The sequence below is a fragment of the Podarcis bocagei genome, assembly GCF_964188305.1.
Source record: "Podarcis bocagei genome assembly, chromosome: 10".
In the NCBI taxonomy this organism is placed as follows: Eukaryota; Metazoa; Chordata; class Lepidosauria; order Squamata; family Lacertidae; genus Podarcis; species Podarcis bocagei.
In genome coordinates, this window is record NC_138135.1 from 43,307,833 (window position 1) to 43,325,288 (window position 17,456).

Below are 17,456 nucleotides of genomic sequence, written 5' to 3' on the forward strand. Positions count from 1 at the left end.
TGTTGGACTCCAATTCTAACCAATCCCCACAAACATGACCAATGATCAAGATGAGGAGACATGCAGTCCACAGGTCTCCAGCTATTTCAGCTATTTAAATTTATCAAAGAAAATATCCAGCTGCCTTTGCCAACCTGGTACCCCCCCCCCCGATGCTTTGGACTACAACTCCCATCGGCTACAACCAGCATGGCCAACAGTCAGAGATAATGGGAGCTCTGGTTCAGCAACATTTGAAGAGCCTTTCACATTTGGGCTGGCTTTACCCAGTGGCTATTGTATGAACATTTTGTGTCATACCACCACCCCACACCAAGTTTCTCCTCTGTGCTAATCATAACATTGACTTTGTCATTAAGGCAAGGATTTCACTGCAGTCGATAGTTTCTGAGAAATGGCAATGTATGAAAGTATAAAGCAGGATTCAACACAGCTGAATTTCTGTCGGGTTTTAAATCTGCAGAACATCAGGTGAAATAGGTCTGCTTTACCTGCTGTTCCAGAGTTTCTCTGACCAGCAGAGGAAATAATTCCATATGACAGAGAGAACAGTATATATTCAAGAGAGTAAAGGCTTGAGAAAGGGTACCCCTTTTTTCATTTAGCTGGTTAAAATAGATGAATGGCATGCTATGCGCTAAATTGTGAAATACTTTAGCAGATCTTCCCAAGATTGCAAGTTCCTCAGTAGGCTGAGTGTTTGACATGTGCGATAATTACCAAGTATAAGGCGAGGTAATTTAGGAGTTCACATATATCACCAAGTAGTCATTTTCAAAATAACTTTTCATTCTATGAAATGAACATTGTCACAGTCTCTCAGAGGAAGGGAAGAGTGGGAGGGTTGTAACAACACATACTAATAACAGTAATTGTGGAGATGAGATGAGCCGCATAACCTAAAAGCTATTCAAGAGGTGCTGAAATTGTGTCTAATTTGCTATTTCAAAGGCGCATCTGCATGTGGTGTTGTGAAAGTCCCTATTCACATTGGACAAACAGATGCAGCATAGGAGCAAAATATCCATTCACCTAATAAAATACACAACGCCACATTTAGAGGATAACAGTTGTGGTACCACAGTAGCAGCAGTGCTGTCAAGGGAGAACTTGGGGGGGAGTCCAGAGTCCCACTCAGCAGAAAGGGTTCCCAAATGAAGCAATGTTGTCTTATCACTTTTTCAAGTGAAGCTTTGCACACTGCCATCTAAAGAGGGTGCCTCCCATAAGACAGAGTCTAAAATTACTACTGTACAGTGCAAACAATTTATAGTACAGGCCTGTCCAAAGTCCGTTTCGGCAGCCTAATCCGGCCTGCCAGTCAGTTTAATATCAGGCCCCTGTGGCAGTTTATTTCCTGGAGTAAAATCCTAAAAAAACCCTCAACAACTCCAACCCTAAGAAAAGCTCAACAAAAAAAAAAAGGTCGACAACTTTGGTTGGCCTTTGGTCAGCCCCCACAGCCCTTCACATCATCAAATCTGTCTGTCTTTGAAAAAAGTTTGGACACCACTGTTATACAGTGGACACTCGGGTTGCGAACATGATCCGTGCAGGAGGCACATTCTCAACCTGCAGTGTTCGCAACCCACAGCACCGTGTCTGTGCACGCTTAGGTTGCAATTCACTGCTTCTGAGCATGTGCAAAGTGCCGAAACCCGGAAGTATCCTGTTCTGGTACTTCTGGGTTCGGTGCGGTGCACAACCCAAAAACGCGCAACCTGAAGCGTCTGTAACCCAAGGTATGACTGTAGTAGGACACTGTCAGGTTCACTAGCATGGGCAAAACTGCAGTGTCCTTCTGATAATGATGGTGAACCCCTCCATGGAATAATGTCTTCTGTCAGGTGCAGCTGAGCTTGCTTTAGGAACCCTGTGGATTGGCATTGCTTCCCTGTGCAGCCATCGTGGCTGGTTAGAGGAAGAAATTATAGACAGTTGAAGCTGCAGCATTCAAGCCAGACCATAGTATCCTGCGGATCTGACCTGGCAAATCAGGTGACACCAGGTGGCCAATGTGGTGCTACTGCCTGATATAAACATCCCAAATCTGCTGCCTTCTTTCAGTCTGGACAGCTTGCTGGCAGTGATGCCACCAGGTTCTTCCTCTCTGCCACCCAACTGGTGACTTGCTTACCTTACTGCAAGTCTAAGACTTGACAAAACAGCTTCATATCACCTATCATATACTTCCCTATGCCTTTCTAGAAAGTGTGCCAACTTCATAAGGTTGTCCAAAGAATAAATCCCCAGCAAACTGAATATAGGAACCTTCTAAGAAATAAGAGGGAATTGTGCTAATACACTTTGGATACACTTTGGAAGCAGCAACGTAGAAGAACGTGCTTTGGAAAGGGGCAACATACTTCGTATTTAACACCTAAATAACAGAAGGAACTTGGAGAAGAGCATAAAAATGTCATTGCTGTTGTCAATGCACAACATACATGATTATTGCAACGAGCTGTGTATAATGTTACAGAGTTCAATATATTCTCCATTGTAATGTGTTTAAGTGCAAGTATTAGGAAAGACCCTGATGTTGGGAAAGATGGAGGGCACAAGAAGAAGGGGACGACAGAGGATGAGATGGTTGGACAGTGTTCTCGAAGCTACAAACATGAGTCTGACCAAATTGCAGGAGGCAGTGGAAGACAGGAGTTCCTGGCGTGCTCTGGTCCATGGGGTCACGAAGAGTCGGACACGACTAAACGACTAAACAACAATTAGGAAGAGACTTTTAAAACGAATTATAACCAGCACCCTAATGCTTAGCTCATTGCTTGGGTTCATAGTGGGATAGCTCAGTCAGTAGACCACGAAACCTAATCTCAGGATCATAGGTTTGAGCCCCACTTTGGGCAAAAGATTCCTGCATTGCAGGGGGTTGGACTAGATGACTCTCATGGTCCTTTCCAACTCTTAAATTCTACAATTCTGTGAAACACATGTCTGAAATCAGTGGATCATGGGAACAAATAATGGCACCAAACTAAGGCTGCAATCCTGTGCACACTTCTCTAGATGTAAGCGCCACTGAACAGAATGGAACTTACTTCTGAGTGCAGCTGACCTATCCTAAAGAAACATGTCTAGGTCCAGGTTAACTAAACTTATATTTGAAAATGTGTTTCTCTTGTGAACTATTCATTTATGGTTCAAATTAAATCAAGTATTTATGAGCTGCATTTGGGTTTTAAAGCCATAATTTTACATGTTCACTCTTCTGAAATTTCATCAAACAATTCAAGAGATGCTAGAGATTTGCCTCTGGGACTTTATGCATTCAAAGCATGTGCTCAAGTATGCTTTGGTAGCTACTCCCAATGATGAGTTATAGATCTACAAGCTACCCATTTATTTAGAGGGAAATATCAGGTGTGAGAGGGGAGGGGGAAATCCATGTTTCATTCCTAGAGTCTCTTTTTAAATCACAAAGGGATTCACAGGAGCAGGGGTTGCTTAAAAGCAATCATTTGTGGACATCTTCAGAGGTTTAGCTGCTGGCCTCCTGCCATGGTGTCATATATGTAAAGATTCGTTCTGTCTCAAGAGAGATCACCATCGCAGCGTTCCTTCATTCCTGCATGATTTACTCTGAAATAGGAAACCATTGTATTCAAAGCAAATCCATTTCACAATAATAAAATCTATGCTGTGCCATTTGACTTCCTTGTTTCCCAGGGCCCCAAGCAGAAAATGGGTTGTATAAGCCGTTATTTCCACAAGGAAAATACTTACAATGAAAGAGAAGTTCAGAAAGAATCTCTGCAGAGCAATTAATGTAAAGTTTTGTTTCTAGGAAGGACTAGCTCCTAATTTTGATCAGTCAGTGGAGCTAGAGCAGCAGTTCTCAAGGGGTGTGGCAAGAGAGGATGGCAATGTGCAGGATTCAAGGGCAATCAATTTCAACATTTCAGTGTAGTATAGTATAGTATCAAAATATTTTTTTTTCTTATTTAGTGTACTGTTTTATATTTTTTGGATACCCCATGATCCTATTATAAAGCACTTGTGTTCTCAAGCACTGCTAGGAGTTGTTTATTTTTGTTTTCTGGTGTATTTCTTAACAACAACAAAAATCAGTGTGGCACGAGCCAATTTTCATTCTGAAAGTGTGGCCCAGAGAAAAAAGTTTGAGAGCCACTGAGCTAGAGTATAGCAGCAGGACAGAAGCACCTAAGGAGAAAAAGAAAGGATGCGTTAAGGTGCAGGGATTTGTTTATTCTCCTGTCTGATGCCTGCAGGCCTTGATGTGGGAAACACCATAGTTCAGTGGTACAGCACATGCTTTGCACACACATACGGTCCCAGAAACAATCCCTGGCATCTCTAAAGTTAAAAAGATTAGTACTCATTGAGCAGGACTAGTAAATACCTCTGCATGAAATCCTAGAATGCCATTGCGAGAAAAGGTCAAATTTGAGGAACCCACCCAGATGCTATTGGATTCCAGCTCCCATCAACATAGGCAATATTAAGGGATGATGGGAGCTGTAGGGTCAACATCTGGTTGCCCATACCTGAAATAGACAATACTTAGCTAGATGGACCTGATATATAGGGCACCTTCAAAGGACTATGGCCATCTTTGAAATTCCAAACTACAGAGTGGAAACTAGCAAGATAAATGCAATATGATATTTGCTACATGCTCTAAACCACCAAGTCTCTTGGGCTTGCCAATCAGAAGGTTGTGGTTCGAATCCCCGCGACCGGGGTGAGCTCCCATTGCTCTGTCCCAGCTCCTGCCAACCCAGCAGTTCGAAAGCACGCCAATGCAAGTAGATAAATAGGTACTGTACTGCTGCAGAAGGAAACAGCATTTCCGTGTGCTCTGGTTTCCAGCACGGTGTTCTGTTGTGCCAGAAGTGGTTTAGTGATGCTGGCCACATGACCTGGAAAGCTGTCTGTGGACAAACGCTGGCTCCCTCAGCCTGAAGCGAGATGAGCACCGCAACCCCATAGTTGCCTTGGACTGGACTTAACCGTCCAGAGGTCCTTTATCATTACCTTTTTTTACATGCAGTTATACCCCTTCTAATTAAGTACAGTAGTATAATGACAACAATGGAGGAAGCATCTGTCTGGAAAAGCCCTATAGTGCTATTATGCATAATCTCACAGCCAACAGACATGGGATTATCAGTAAAATAATGGAGTTTATCTTTGAAAATAGAGGTCACTGGCTTTGCATTCCTTCTTAACATCTGTAAGTGCTATTACAATTAGGCTATTTGTTTTCCGTAATAAAGAAAGTTAAGGCACATGCAAATGTTTCCAAAGACAAGTACACTTCTGGAATCCAAATCCTAACTATTTGATGTGTCTGTTAATAATCCCAAAGTAACGTCCCTACAAAATGAGCACAACATAATTGTTTGTGACACTGTGCAGATTCAGCGGTAAAACCAATATGAATTTCTTTTGCTATGTGAAAATGTACTTGTTGCCTGTTTTTTATCTTTTCCAGTGAGACTGCTCAAACCTTGTTTTATGTCATGTTTATTACATTTAATGTAAATAACTTCAACCCACTCGCTCTTGATATTTTAATAGACAAGGATATTATGAAAGGTAGCAGTCTGACTGTAACCAATTGAGAAAGTGTGGACTGAAATCTGGATCTTGACTTAAGACTCAGTTTAGATATCAGTTTTCACTGGACCAGCTCATTATGCTTAAGTAGTGCCTAGGAATCAAGGAATAACCTTTACATGAAATAGGAGTTCCTGGGAGGTTTTAGATTTCTTAGGTTGAAATGATGGCTTGGTATGAGTGGCCACAACTGCTCTCTTTGATCACAACTGCAGGCAGAGAAGAGAGGAAGCAGTAGATGTATCTGGTATTTTTCTAAATAGATTGGCAGGCAGGGAATCCAGGGTGTGGTGAAGCCAAAATTAAAATAGTATGGTGGGTAGACTTTTTTTCTCCTTGTCGAAGTGACTTTCATATTGGGTCTCTGGAGATCAAGCCAGAAGTGGAAAAATCACATCCATTTTCAAATTATATGTATGTGATGCAGCATGTATGTGATCCCAATGCTCACAGTCAAGCTTCTAACATAACTTCCTCTAGTATGCAACCTGAACATTCACTATTCACACCAACCATGCTCACCTGGTCCACAGTTTTCTTAATAATCTTTTGCAGGCTTGTTGTGCTGGATATTTCAGGATACCTACATCTATGAAGCCCAAGGTAAAATACATATAACAAGAATGCAAATAATTGAGAAAGTGAGATGCTCTTAATTGTGTGTGTGTGTGTGTGTGTGTGTGTGTGTGTGTGTGGAGGAGCACAGTATGCAACCTGAACGGTTTGTCCAATGCCCTTCTAATAAGAACCACCAGATCAGAGCCTGCAGGCTAAAGTACCAATTGGTGAAATGCAGAAAGAACAACCAGAAGGTTGCCAGAGAACTAGCAATGTGCCCCTGCAATGCCCATCACCAAGTTCCAAAGCGGGAGTTAAAATTGCACATTGCAACTTGTGAGAACAAAGTTTCTCCAGAGGTCTTGGAGGTCACTGCAAACAGAGGTGATCCAAATAACAGAATCAAAGAGGTGACAGCCTGGCAGTGCCCCCCTCCGGAAGAAGACTGGGATGCTGATGAATCTCCTGCTCCTCCTTTTGTTTTTGGCACCAGAGGCTCTCCTACATTTATCAGCTTTGGGAAATGCTACTGCAAAGGTTTGGGGACCATCCTAAGACACTCTGGCAGGCTACCAATGGTGTGGTTTTTTTTTAAAAAAAGCTCAAAATGTCATTGCAAGATCACCACAGGGATTCACCAGAAGGAGCAACAGAATACAAACCTTTTAAAAACCCAACTTGTTAAGAAATGCTTTTAAAATGTTTGAAAAAATACTTTCCCAATAAAAAATTCTATAAAGGAAAAAAAAGAATGGAAATAATTCACAGGTCATGAATGAAATAAGCATTAATCAGGTATTCCTGAGTAATTATCTATAGAGCTGAGATGGAGAACTGTGTCGTCCTGTCCCCCCCCCCCATCAACTGATGTCAGGGCCGTCTTTAGCAGATACGGCACCCGGGTGAAAATATCTGCCCAGTGCCCCCAAATTACCATGGATAGTGGGGGGAGGGTAAAGCTGCACACTGCCAGCCATCAGGGGGAGTGCAACTCTCTCCTATGCTGCTGGGGGAGAGCAATCCCTGCAGAGGCTTGGGAGGGAAGCTGCACATCGACCAGCCATATGGTTGGCGGGGCGCAGCTGGTGGGCATGCAGGGAAAGGGGAGGCTGTCAGCAAAGCTGTGCAGCTCCCCCATTCGCTGAGGCACACCTGAGAGGCCAGCGCCCTGGCGCGACGCACCACTAAGCCCTGTGGTGAAGACGGCTCTGATTGGTGTTGAACTCCAACTTCCACCAGTTCACAGAAGGTACAACCAATGGACAGGGGTTATGAGAGCTGTAGTCCGAGAATATCTGGAAGGCCACAGGTTCCCCAACAGTGCCATCTAGAGACAAGCAATGTATTTATGGCAATACATGTCATTAACTATAAAGCAGGAGTTTCCAGACTGTGAACCACCAATAGTTCCTGAGCTTTATTCAGTGGGGTCCACCGAGTGTCTCTGGATTTGTGGTTGAACATGTGAGGTGGCACATCTATTGCATTAAACATCCATACAGATTACTGGCACCAAACATTAGTCAACTAAAGATACATGCATGAATGTTCAGTCACACAGTTACTGACATTGTATTATGCACATGTGCATGCAATTTATGCTTACAAGCCTGATACTATTGCAATAAATCGCAATTTAATTTTTAAAAACACTCTTAAGGCCAAACTAGATGATATACATATTAGTGCTATGCATTAATGAAAAGCAGCCTTGCAAGGTTTGAGCAAGTGAAGGAGATGCCTAATTCTTTCCCAAGTTTTAAAGGTAAAGCTAAAGGTACCCCTGCCCATCAGGGCCAGTCGTGACCTACTTTAGGGTTGCGCGCTCATCTCGCTCAAGAGGCCGGGAGCTGGTGCTGTCCAAAGACACTTCCAGGTCACGTGGCCAGCGTGACGAAGCTGCATCTGGCGAGCCAACACCAGCGCCACACACGGAAACGCCGTTTACCTTCCCGCTAGAAAGCGGTCCCTATTTATCTACTTGCACTTAGGGGTGCTTTCAAACTGCTAGGTGGGCAGGAGCTGGGACCGAAAGTCGGGAGCTCACCCCGCCGCGGGGATTCGAACCACCGACCTTTCGATCAGCAAGTCCTAGGCTCTGTGGTTTAACCCACAGCACCACCCGTGTCCCTAGCTTTAAAAACAAACAAACAAACAACCCTTCAGGGGTAGCTTGGTAACTTTTCCCCTTCAGGGGAGAAAGTAGTCAGTTTGACAAATAAACAAACAAAACTTGCTGTCAGTGAAAGGGTTAAGCACTCCTTCCAGCCTCACCATTCTATATTTAATAATAATAATAATAAATTTTATTTATATCCCGCCCTCCCCAGCCGAAGCCGGGCTCAGGGCGGCTAACAACAATCAAATAATCAGTCAAATAATCACACAATCTAAAAATATTTCATTATAAAAATTAATTAAATCAAATTGATGGCAACCAATTAAGCAAAATTCTGAGCAGGTTGCCAGAGGAGGGAGTCAGGCTGCGCCCTGACCAAAAGCCTGGCGGAACAACTCTGTCTTGCAGGCCCTGCGGAAAGATGTCAGGTCCCGCAGGGCCCTAGTCTCTTGTGACAGAGCATTCCACCAGTTTATTTAAGAATATTTATTACAAATGATCTACATTAAAATCAAAATCCCTCCCCCACCCCGAAAAAAGACCTGCCTTTTATTTTTACTTTTTGAAAAACTAGTAATGTCTAGTTCAGCCCTTCTACAAAGCAGAATATATTTGCCTGGGATTGGAATCAAATAAGATAATTTGAAATGAAGCTCCGCATGTCAAATGTCTACAGAGGTACAAGGAAATTGTAGCCTGTGGCCTGGATTTTCTGCAGGTGGGGAGGGAAGGAGGTTGCGTTCACAGTGTGTGTATCATATCCTGTCTTTCATCATTTCTTGGCAGATACATTGTCCAGTAAATGAAAAGGCTTCGGCAACAACCGAAATCTGTTTCTTGTCATCTCAATTCCCACTGAAAGTAGTGAGTTATCATGTTTTGTCCATCAGTCATATATTTTCACTGGAACTGGACTGGCAAAATTACCCGGGTGAGGCAGATGTTAAAAGATGGCTTTGTTCCATAGTGAATTTGTATCCGGATCTGCACATTTTGCTACTTTCTTCTATCTCTTGAACGTTAGCCCAGGAGATGGAATATGGGGAAACCAGGACATGAGCTGATTTTCATAGCTGTACTTATCTCTTAAAAATATAATCTAAGGGCAGTTTTCAAATAGCTCCCTGGACTCTCCACCCACCCACCTAAAAACCAAATGAAGTGTTTGTAAATGGGAGGTCTCCAATATCTTCCACTCTCTATGGAATTGTCATATTCCTTTAGTTAACGGGCATGAAACAATGGTTTTGGTTGTGTGCAGCATCGTATCATTTATACACAAGGTTGAGTTGTAAACCGACTGCGTCTTTTCACAGCATGGTTCATTGTTGAAAAACGGAGCTATTATAGGACTGGGAACTCATGTCCAAAAGCAAATATGATGTGCAGTAGTCAGTTCTGGAATTTCAGTGGTTGGCTCTAGGGACCAAAGTAGCCATGAGACTGGGCAAATTAGATGAACTGCAAATCCAGCTTGATGGGAGCATCATCCCTGATTAATAGCTGTGCTGGCTGGAGTTGATGGAAGCTGGAGTCCAGCAACATTTGCAGGGCTACAGGTTCTCTTTCCTTGCTGTAAACAGAAGAGCTGAGGTAGAAGGGGTAGAGCTTAGGGCCACATAGCACCCCAGAGTGGATGCAACATAGATCCAGGAAGAAGAAAGACATGGGCCCATTTTCGCTTTCTCAGTACAGTCGTACCTTGGTTGCCGAACGCCTTGGAACTCGTATGTTTCGGCTCCCGAACTATCAAAAACCAGAAGTGAGTGTTCTGGTTTTCAAACGATTTTCGGAAGCCAAATGTCCGGCACGGTTTCCACTTGGCTGCAGGACACTCCTTCAGCCAATCAGAAGCCACGGCTTGGTTTTTGAACAGTTCCGGGAGTCGGAACGCATTCTGTTCGAGAACCAAGGTACGACTGTAAATGATCTATTGTAAAACTGTAAAACACTATCTATTTGTGGTCTGCTGATTTTCTATACTCTGGTCCTCCTAATTAACAGTTGTATTCCCCTATATCTTGCTGGACCATAAAGAAGGCTGATCGGCGAAGAATTGATGCTTTTGAATTATGGTGCTGGAGGAGACTCTTGAGAGTCCCATGGACTGCAAGATCAAACCTATCCATTCTTAAGGAAATCAGCTCTGAGTACTCACTGGAAGGACAGATCCTGAAGCTGGGACTCCAACACTTTGGCCACCTCATGAGAAGAGAAGACTCCCTGGAAAAGAACCTGATGTTGGGAAAGATGGAGGGCACAAGAAAAAGGGGACGACAGAGGATGAGATGGTTGGATAGTGTTCTCGAAGCTACCAGCATGAGTTTGACCAAATTGTGGGAGGCAGTGGAAGACAGGAGTGCCTGGCGTGCTCTGGTCCATGGGGTTACGAAGAGTCGGACACGACTAAACGACTAAACAAAAACAACAATATCTTGCAATTATGGGATTTCCCCCACTGTTTCTGAACCTGGTGTTTTTCCTGCTCTCTTCTCTTGGCAGTGCATAGGCCCATTATTTATTAGACTTGTATACCACCCTTCATCTGAAGATCACAGGGTGGGTCAGTGCCGGATTTATGTACAGTGGTATCTCAGGTTACATACGCTTCAGGTTACAGAAAACCCAGAAAAAAGTTCTTACCTCGGGTTAAGAACTTTGCTTCAGGATGAGAACAGAAATCGTGCAGCAGTGGCGCAGCGGGAAGCCCCATTAGCTAAAGTGGTGCTTCAGGTTAAGAACAGTTTCAGGTTAAGAACAGACCTCCAGAACGAATTAAGTTCTTAACCCGAGGTACCACTGTATAAGCTAAACAAGCTATAGCTTAGGGCCCCACTCTCTTGGGACCACCCAAAAAATTAAAGGAAAAAACACCTGGATGTACATTTCCAAAATATAAGATAAAAAACAAATAAAATAAAACCTACATACAGCAACACTGTTTTGTGTTGTGTAGGCTCCTATTATGTTAATAATGGGCCCTGCTCCCTAAAATATCACTGGTTTGCTCATTTCTATATATAGGGTGCCTACATTCTGCATGGGGTGGTTGCGTGGCAACATGTGCAAGTGGCTTTAGATACCTATTAGGTCCATAAATAGCATATATTCAACACAAAAAACAGTGGCAATTTGTTGTTGACAAAGGACAGCTGGACATATAATGGGCCCCATTACCTTCAGTAGCTTAGGGCCTCATCAAACCTAAATGTGGCCCTGGGATGGGTCACAACATAAAACTACAAAATGAGAATGCATAATGCATGATAAAACAAAAGCAAACCAAGAAGGCACCCCCCCCCCAACACATTTAAAAGGCCACAGAATGTTAATCAGCTCAAGGCCTGGTGTTACAGTTGTGGCTTTTTTTTATTTAAACAAAGCTGACAGCTAGGTCTGTTTATTCAGTCTCCTCCCCACCCACTCCCGCCCCTCCCTCAGTGTTGTGGTATTCTTTGTGTGCCTCTGAGCAGTGCCAGCCCAGAGTACAAAAGCCATTTTGTATGAGCTACCCAGGTGAACACTTGTGGCATGAATGTGCTCGATTGTGCATGAACACCCAGTTTCCTATGAATGACAACAGCTTCTCAAACACTCATTCAGACAGGACTCTGGCACACAAAATATTTGATATATGGCAACAAAGATGATGATGATGCCGGAGTCAGAGCTATCAGAAACTGCAATCACTGCTTTGGTTCAAATAGAGCAACGCAGTGCACAGAAATGGCCCATCCCACCTGCAAATATTGTTTTGCCCACATGGTCCTCCAATATTTGCCCAGTTTTCGTAGGCAACATTGCTTTGTAATTATTATTTCAAGAATGGAATGTCCTTTTTTTTTAAAAAAAGCAGTTTGCTGGCATATTATCTCAGAACCTAGGGAAACATTCTCATATTTTTTTAATGAAGTGCAGTTTTAATGCAAACATTTGGAACAAAGTAGATGCAAAAATAAATGCTTCTCAGACAAAAAACAAACGGTGCCACTAATCAAAGAGACATGCCTGTCTGGCTCACATTCATTTCACAGCAATTGCTTTCATTGAAGTTTTTTGTTTAATGGCAAGTTGTCATAGAAGCTTAAAGAATTATCTGGAGTGGCTTTTGACCCGGCGATTTTCCGATCAATAGCCATATTGAGACACAGAAATATAGAAGGCATATCTGACAGCCCATCTAGTAAGGAAAATTAGAAGTTGGAAATCACAGAGGAAATTGGGAAGAACCATGCCAACAATGTTAAGTAACTGTTATTGCCAGTTTGTTACCTTATGGATTACATTACAGTTAACTGTAGCTTTAGTTTGCTCTACACACAATCTGAACTGAACCAATACATGGTTGAAATGCTTCAGAATTCTGCTTCTCATGCAATCATTATGGTTGATTTAAGCAGGGTCACCTGAGAAGTTGGAGCCCTTTGTTAAGGGAAGAAATATCAAGATTCCATGCTTTGCTATGCAGTTATACATCCTCTAATGTAGGTTGAAAGACATTGGGGGTCATGTTAATTTTCTATCTAGCACATTGTTTATGCCAATGTTAAGCAGTAACAGTAGTGGTAGCAATGTTGATGGTGTGTTGACACAATAGCACCAGTCTTGTCTCTACGGAATGAAGACTATTTCCACTTGCCAGAATGGGGTACCAGTGTGAATGGTCTACCCACAGAGACGGATGAACTCTGATGGATTTCTGGAGACTGTGAAAGATTTCCTGGTGGACAGAGAAAGTGATCCTGTCAAGGCTCTTGTTTTTGTGGTATCTCATGTTTCATTTTACCTGCGTAAATTTTGCAAAACTGCCTCGATTTTACATCAGCAGGAGGTTTATCAGTATCTGTATGCATAAATAAAAAGAATACAAAGTATGAATTTTGGAGTGAAATCATTTGAACCATGAAAATTGTTGAATGAGGAGATGGTACCCTTTGCCAGGTACAGAATTATTACTATTTCTACATTTCTCCAGAGTCTATCATTTCTCTAGAGTCTGTATTTTAAATGTGTCCTAGAGTTTATGTATGGGATTAAATTATCCTAATGCAAAGATTTAGGAGGCTTTAGAAAGCTACGCACAGACTGTAGACTGTATCTTGTATGCTGCTCTTTCTAGGGCTGTCTAAAAGTGGACACGGCCCTCCAATTTATTCAGTTTTGCACTTTTATCTTGTTCTTAATCACCATTGATTTCTTGCTGTAAACAGGAAAAAATCAATTTTCCATTATATTTGTTAATCAGTCATGGTTGAAGTTAAAGTATACTTGGTATTCTAAGTAAAACACTTAATAATTATTTAGCATTTGAAATGCTGGCGCTACACACACACAATGATGGACTACAAACGAGGCTTTTTGCACCTGATAATTACTGCAAACATATCCCAAAATAATGAGTCTCATTTTGATCTATCTTGAAAAGGATTAGACTGTACCCCTTCCTTTCCATAAATCAGTGCACACAGAAACCTAAACTGTAGAACTCTGTCATATAAGAAAGATAATGTGTCCAGCCTTACTAATTATCTGACCAGATATCAACACAGGAACCATTCTCCCCAAAGATCACAGTGCTTGCCCCTCTTATTTATGTGATTGATAATAATGATTCACATTGATACAAATGATAATGGAACTAGAACATTCATTCATTCATATATTTGTGTCTATGCTACCTATGATCCAGAAAACCTTACAGGTCAGTCCTGATGCTTTAAAGGTAAAAGGTAAAAAGGTGAAGGACCCCGGACCTTTACCTTAATGCTTTTAAAACTCCCCTATACTATAGCTTCTAGAAGGACAAGATGAGATGGTATAGATCTAGTTAAGTAAAAGAGGTATCTTCTGTGCAGAAGCCCATAGTGTAGCCTCTACATATTTAGGTATGTCAGTCTCAATGGTAATAAGATAAAGGTAAAGGACCCCTGGATGGTTAAGTTCAGTCAAAGGCATGTGGCCAGCATGACTAAACTGCTTCTGGCACAATGGGACACCGTGACAGAAGCCAGAGCGCATGGAAACATTGTTTACCTTCCTGCCACAGCGGTACCTATTTATCTACTTGCGCTCGCATGCTTTCAAACTGCTAGGTTGGCATGAGCTGGGACAGAGCAACAGGCGCTCACCCCATCATGGGGATTTGAACCGCCGACCTTCCGATCAGCAAGTCCAAGAGGCTCAGTGGTTTAGACCACAGTGCCACCCGCATCCTTCCCAATGGTATACTCCCAGCTAAGAGGGTATAGGATTGCAGGCTAAATGGCTGGGGTTTTGTTTTTATTGTTTGTATATATTTGATCTTGGAAAAATGAGGTTTGCAGAGCTTCTATAGATATATATTTACTCATTGTATTTGATAGGATTTATACTCTCAGGTGGGCTTAAGGTTGTAGTCACAGTCTTTTGCCCCCAGCCTGATGTTAATGACTTCACCACTGCAAGAAGAGTAGAAAGCCACTGATCTTCTCTCAAAGCTGGGCCTCTCCCTAGAACCTCAAAGATGCGGAACAAATATGCCTCAAGATCTTGAGTGGGGGAAGGAAGATAGTCACAAGGTTAACGCAAGATGATAATCTAGCAGTTTTGCCCGTGACGTAAATCACAGCAAAAGCAGTACAGAAAGTTAACATAACTTTTCACTGCATAAAGGTTAATATAGCCAAACAGCAGCTCCACATCCCCATGAGAAGCAAAAGAATGTGATTGCCCCATTAATCACACTTTTACACTTCATCACATTCCAGTATAAAATATTGATCGATGGCACTCTCAATCACTCATGCTCCATGGTGCTAGTCAAGGGACCATACAAATCTCTCGTAGACTAAATGACCTCCATGCTCTCACTCAGTGCTAGAAGTAACCCCTCTAAGTCATTGTCGAGGTGCACATTCTCAGGGCAATGCGAAGACAGTTTTAGTGCTACTATGCCTGTTGTGTACACAGAGACAATCAGAGGCCTGGAATGTCAATCTGTCACACGTCACAAGGAGGACATATATTATGCATATTTTCAGAAGTCTTGAAGGGAATGTTATGGCAAGGAGAAGCCAGCTTTTCTATCGCTCTTCATTCCGATTCAAAACCAGAGGAGCAGAAGACCAGCATCTTGACCTAACAGAGGAATGTTTGGACAAAAAAGAGAAAGTCACCCTATTCCAAAATTTCATTTTTTGAATCCACAGTATATAACATGGAGCTCTGGATGGTGTTTGTAGATATTGTTGCATGCCACCTCAATCTCTGAGTGCACAAATCCACTTATTTTGTTCCCTTAATGGCATATTAACTAGGCTGTCACCTCACCAGGAAGCTAGCCTGGCTATTCCAGGAATTTGAACCCTTTCTTATGTTTTAACACTTGCTGGATTAGAAGGGACTCGGCATACAGCCTATTCCTCACCTCCCAAACTCATAACAATATCCTTCAAGCAGAAATCTTGCACATAATCATTTGCTTATGCATTTTGAAAAATAATAAAAAGTTGCTGGTGCATACCACCAGAAAAAAGCACCGGTGTCTCCTGATATAAATTGGGCACTTCTCTTTTACATTAGGAAAAAGACAGACCCATGGCATCTGAGCAAGTCCGGGAGTAGTGGGTGGGATCTAGGAAGAAAGAAGTAGAAACAATAGATGCAAGAAACTGATGGAATGATTCAAGATACACACCATCCTTAATGGGACCTACTTCTGTGGAAACAGGCACACACAGGTCTTGTTTTCATTCATGGCTTGGTGAAACCAAATAACGTTCAGGCTCTGTGGACCTGGCTTAATTTTAGCTGGAGAATACAGCTCGGAAACAAATTCATTTTACCAAATCAAGAGGATTTTCTTATGGGCTATCCCATATGGGGAAAAGAGGGGGGAGGTAGAGAAATGCTTTAGAGTTTGGGGTGGGGGAGAGAGAAGCTATAAAACCTGACAAGGAAATAAGAGGGGGAGATTTTCCCTTATTGTTCCTCAAGCTCTGTCAATAAAGCATTTCAGAGGGAGGCAAAACAGCATCCTCAGCAGCAGGGTGGATTCAAAGGCCAAGAGAGCAGATGTTCTGTTCTGAACCATGAAAACTCACAAGCTATTGTTTTTCATTTTCTCCCGATGTAACCTCATCCCCTTTGTTCCATCCTGTGAAAACACTCCTATACTCTTTCTTGGCTCTGCCACCACACTTGGCAATGCCACTACCAGGATGGGTCAGGCGCCCTACATGGGCCATCTGGTAGCTTGCAGATGGTCTCTGCCCAGAGGCCTTCTGGAGAAGGAGAAAAACGGTCTGCAGCAGGTTGCAATCCAGAGCATGCCTCAGCATGGGACTAGATAGGAAGCAGAATGCAAGTAGAGACTTTTGAATATTTCTAGGGATGGAATTTCTGATTTCAAGGACGCAGAGATTTCACTGGGAGGAGCAGCAGGATTTAAAAGTCTGTTCTTAGGTATATTCAACATCAAAATGCAAAATAACAGTGTGTTTCAAGGGTATTTTCTGCAGTTGCTTAGTTATACTTCATAATAGCTGTGACAATGTAATCAACACAGGCCTGAAAATTCAAAATAACTATAGAAATGTAATCAACAGAGGTCAGAGACTCACTCCTTTTTTCTTTTTACAGATTTGTACTTTTGATACTCAGTACGCAAGCCTAATGCATTGTTGATATTGTCATTCAAAAATGGAATTGGCTAGATATAAGGTGCGCCTGAGGAAAAATAAGATGGCCTAGATGAGGAGGGTGAGCAGGCATCCCTAGTTTCCCTAACTGGTGTCCCTCTACACCCCTAGAAACATGGCATTCTCCCTAAAACTGAACAGTTCCAGTAAAAGGGAGGAGAACTACAACCTCATTGGGAAGGTAATGTGAGACACTGACTCCTTCGAAGAGTATTTTGATTCCTTATAGGAAAGCTAAGTGCTATTCATTTACTCACTTAAAGCCATCTCACTTTGAAATTTAAACCAAGGATAACACCCCTAGGAAGGAAGGCTAAAGTTCAAGCTATGTTTTAAAAAATCATAGTGCAATGCTATGTACATAGGTTTCCTTGGAAGTAAAACCCATTGAACTCAATTAAATTCTTGGATAATTTCAGCCAAAGTGTACCTTTGCATCCCGCAGATTAGCTGTACATTTGGTCTACAGCAGTAGGATTTTTGTTCTTTCAAAGCAGGTATTG